The sequence below is a fragment of the Pempheris klunzingeri genome, chromosome 19 (genome assembly GCF_042242105.1).
Source record: "Pempheris klunzingeri isolate RE-2024b chromosome 19, fPemKlu1.hap1, whole genome shotgun sequence".
In the NCBI taxonomy this organism is placed as follows: Eukaryota; Metazoa; Chordata; class Actinopteri; order Acropomatiformes; family Pempheridae; genus Pempheris; species Pempheris klunzingeri.
The window spans coordinates 14,425,507-14,430,517 of NC_092030.1; positions in this window are offsets into that span (position 1 = coordinate 14,425,507).

A 5,011-nucleotide genomic window follows, 5' to 3' on the forward strand; every position below is an offset into this window, starting at 1 on the left:
TGCCATCCACTCTGCAGATCTCTCGCACACCCCCATACTGGATGTAACCCCAAACTATGATTTTTCCTCCACCAAACTTGACTGTTTTCTGGGTGAATCTTGGGTCCATGTGGGTTCCAACGGGTCTTCTGCAGTATTTGCTGCATTTGGGATGCAGTTCAATGGATGATTCATCAGTAAAATCTACCTTCTGCCACTTTTCCTCTGTCCATCCTTTCACCAAGCTGTGGGCCTTTGCAAATGCAACACGATTTTTTAGTTGCCTTCTGTTTAATGCTGGCTTCTGAGCACTAATTTGGCCAAGGAGACCACTGCGTGAGAGAATTCGAGAAACTGTTCTTCGAGATACAGGGGTTTCTGGTGATCACTTCTCATGCAGCTCTGCTGCAGTTGAAAAAGGGCTGGCCCTGGACTGTCGAACAAACGGTCCTCTCGAACAGTTGTCTTACGGGTTCTGCCTGACCTGGGCTTGCCATGAACTTCAGCAGTTTCTTCAAATTGTTTTCTTATCCTCTCCACTTGACGTTTGGATACACTGAAGATGTCTGCCACCTCAGCAGCAGACTTGGTCTTCAGGTTCTTGATTATCAGCACTTTGATCTGTGGTTGAATCTTTGGCATGTTGTGAGAGGTCAGGTTGCACTTCAGATGAAGGTCTGGTGTGCTGGGGTTCTTTTTATACACACTGTGAATGTGTTAATTATAGTATTTGTCACAGGTGAAGCTCTAATCTGTGATTGGTTGAATCATTTAAAGGCACGACAAGACTTTTGTCCAAGCCAAATCTGACCTTTCTGTTCTAATTAAATGATAAAACTCAATGAATGAAGTCAAGTTGTTATTTGTTGTTCCAACAACTTCGGTAAGCGTCAAGACTTTTGTCAGGGACTGTATATGTTTAGCAATTTTTATTGGTGACAGCAGATATTTAGAATGATGTATGATTTAAATGACACAAAACTGGACCCTTTGTTGCAGGGGTCTCAACAAATGCACATTTTAATAAATAAACTATAGTACAGTAGTAAACATGCACTCAAATCTTTTATTTACTCATTACTTACTCATATCACTTCTACAATAATGATGTCAATTTAATTTTTTAAAATTTGATCACTGTATGGTCGTCTACAAAGGACAAAGAAATGGTCACGATCAGTCTTTATTATTATAGCAATAGTTTACTTTTAATGATGCCATCTCTTTCTGAGTGATCTAGTTTTTGTGGTCTCCAAGGACGAAGTTCAATTCCCAATCCATCCGTGACCTCCACAATTAACTCAGCCACCAATCATATCAGAGAGAGATGGAAGTGAATGTGAGCCACTCAGAGCTCTGGAGACTTCAGGTCCTCAATACTTCATCATCATCACTATCATTATCAGACATAGACCACAAGACTGGGGAGAACAGAGAGTAAGTATCAGAAGGGAAAGGGAAAAAAAGGTTTTTTAAAAATATCTGTGTGTGCTCTAGAGCATGTAATATGTCTATATTTTTGCAGAGTTTTTTTTTTTTTTTTGGATCTTAAACTCCAGTCCAGGCTGAAATATCCCCAAAACAATGTGATGTATTGCAATGAGACTTTCACATTGATATTCGTGATCCTCAGAGGATGAATCTTAATGATTTTTTTATCATCCCGTAACTTTCCGCCTGTAGTGCCACCATGATATTGAAATTCTTTTTTATTGAAATGTCTCAACAATTGCTGAACGGATTGCCATGAAAGTTGCTACAGAGTTTCATGGTGCCCAGAGGATGAATTGTAATGAATTTTGTAATCCTAACAAATAACGTTTCATCTACCACCATCAGCAGTTCAAATTTATCATCAAGTGAAATATCTCAATATTTATCAGATGCATCGGCATATGTATCTCACTTTAGTGATCCCCTGACTCTACCTCTGGTTTTGAGTGAAGTTTCTAGATCACTTTAACTAGATCACTTTATTTTGATTGGTGTTTGTGGTTTATGATTTAGAAAACAAATCCAGCAGCAAAGCCACAATATATAACAGTATCAAATATCAGCTGGATGTTCCACAGAGAGACAACTACAGTTTTTATAAAATTCTGTCCCATGGTGGAGGAACTCCTATGATTTTTGGCTTTTTACCATGTATGTTTCCTTGCATTCTCATGGGGTCAGAGTGACTCTGTAAATGTATGTGTTATCTCTTCCCATCCTCATTTAACATCATCTGCCAATGGTTGCTTATTTAGTGGGTTGTGTAGTCGATTGTGGCATATCACCACCTCCCACAGAAGGTCATTGATTTCTTCTTGGGAGACACTGGTGTGGGGGGTAAGGCGGTGGGGGGGTGACTCTCTTTCATCAGGAAATTGCAAGAGCTCAGACGCACCTTTTTTTTAAAGGTGGGTCTCTAAATAACATTACTATTTTGAGTAGTTTTCTACACATGTGTGAAGAACTGCTGTCTTTTGCTTAGAAGGATGTGGTTTCAAGGGGGAATTTGCAGGATGTGGTATTGGTGGTTAATTAGTGTTGATTTTTGTAATGTAAAGGATGTTCTTTCTGTTCTGTTAGGTCCCTGCCTCTCTGTGCCTTGATCCAGGTTCCCCAGAGAAAATTACACCTTACATTTTTGTCACATAATTCACATAATTCCTATTCAAGCCTCATTCACAATCAATCAATCAATTAAAGACAGTATGTTAATTAATTATGTGAGCCTAACTGCATTATGCATACTTCTCATATGTACTTTTTCAACCATATGTCATCTCGTCCAGTGATGAGTTTCTTCCATTTTTCCAGAAGAGCTTTAAAACTGCATCGTCATTTGAATTGTCACCCTTAAACATGGGATGAAGAAAAATGTCTAAGAGAGCAACATTTTCGCGGACACACGCATATGCACACACATTGATAATACCACCTGCGGTCAGCACATCTTTTGAATCTCAACCTGATCTTCTCTCCTCACCCCATAATCTCATCTTTGTCCCACAATGCACTTCCTGCCTCCTCACCTCATCCTGTTTCCTTTAAGCCGAGAACATCTCAGCCTTGCTTTGAAATCAGGAAATGAAAGAAAGTCTCAGTATTTGGCAGAGTAAGGAACCATTCTTCCATAAACACCGTATGATAAAGGTTACCAAGTCACAGTAAGAGATAGAGGACCAATGTTTTCAAGAAAGGGCTTATTCCCATTGGTGGATGGTTTTTTCCCATTGAGTAAAGCTCCTGGTGAATGATATGGCCTGTCTGTGTTGACAGGCTGGAGATAAGGAAGTGCCCTCAGGTATTAGTTGTCATTCCTTTTCACCAAGAAAAGCAGCTGAGAGTAGCTACCTTATTTTTTTTTCTTTCTCCTCGGTGGAGCACCTTTCCTCCTCTTTTGGATGAATAGAGAAATTCACAACAACAAAGCCTTCCACTCTCATTAAGTCAGCCGCAAAGCCAAGCACCACCAAGGAGCACAATATCTGAGGCAGATGAGTAATCCCCCTGCTCAATCTAGAAGCTGGCACAGAATTTCAAATGTCCATAATAACTGTCGGAGAAGGAAGTGAAGGACACACATAAACACACAAGCTCACACAGCCTTCACGTACTGTACTCTGATGAAAATTAATCTGTTATTGACCATTAGGCCACTGCGGCAGAGCAGAACTAAAATGTCCTTCATCTCAGAATGTCACACTGTGAGTGTATGTGGATATTTGTGTGCACCAAGTCCTCAAAACCACTATCTTCAAAGAGACAGATATTGACTCCAGTCAGATTTTGATCTGTCGAGCGACCTTCGCTTTTAAGATGACCATTTAATAAATGATCTGATCAGATAGCCCTCTTTGAATTAAGAAATAACGTCACGAGGCAGCGCATTAGATAAAACATATGCATCCACCTACATCCAAAAATTATACAGATACACTACACTGTAATTAGCTTGAGTCTGAAGAGATAAATAGGCCTTTAATGCTTCAACTTGAAGTGCAGTAATATATGTCGAGACTGTATTTCCGTCTTTTGCATATTCAGCAGCAGAACAAGAAGGTGGCTGTAGCTGGTCAGAAGGAAAGGCTATTGGTAAAGCCATTTAGCTCCTGCCCACTTTGGAAATATGGAGCTGAAATGCAGCGATGAGTCAGCTCTTTTTGCTGGGAGGATGAATCATTCATCATGGCTGCTAGCAGGGTCCAAGACTGGGATGAAGGAATGGAGGGGCGGAGGGGTTGAGGGGAGGTCGATCAGGACCTGATGGCAAGTTCCTCTGCTGACTCCACATATACAGTATGAGGCTGTAGTAGCAGTAGCTGCCGGATCCTGATGCAGCTCCCCTAGATCGTATGAGGATAAAGAGATGTGGAAAGAAGGAGGCTGAGCAGCAAAAATTTTGATCGTGATTAACTGAAAGCTTCACTTACAGGTGAATGAAAAACTAAAAATCTATTTTACTTCCTGTAGGACTGTTTTTATGGTTTGAATCAGGACTTTTAGAGCCAGTTAAGGGAAATCTTAATGCTGAAGCAGATTATGATATCTATGAAAAGAGAGTGCTTCCAACCACATAGCAACAGTTTTGGAAAGACTCTTTTCTACTGCAACATTACACCACCCTTGCACCCAAAACAAGGACAATACAGAAATCTTTTTCCGAGTTTGGCATTGAAGAACCAACAATTCCACAAAACCCTGATTTGCACTGGCATTAAATAGTTTTTAATAAATGAGATTTTTAAAATTATTTCTTTCTACAATAGCTGCACTTTGCAAACTATGGTTTGGTAAATGTTGGGTGAAGACGGTGATTTTAGCAAATCAACTGTAGAGCTAAAATAGGTTCAAAGATCCAAACTCTGGGCTTCCTGGTGAAGGTTAGATGCAATACATGCCTGTCCACACTCAAACCTTTCAGACCATCAGTGGTCCTGTACACTGCAGCTCTACAGCACTACTTGTTGGATGGTCGAGTAGCTTTGGAAACACCTGACTCCACATCATTCTGATATCAGAATTTGGGGGGGCTGCGTCTGAC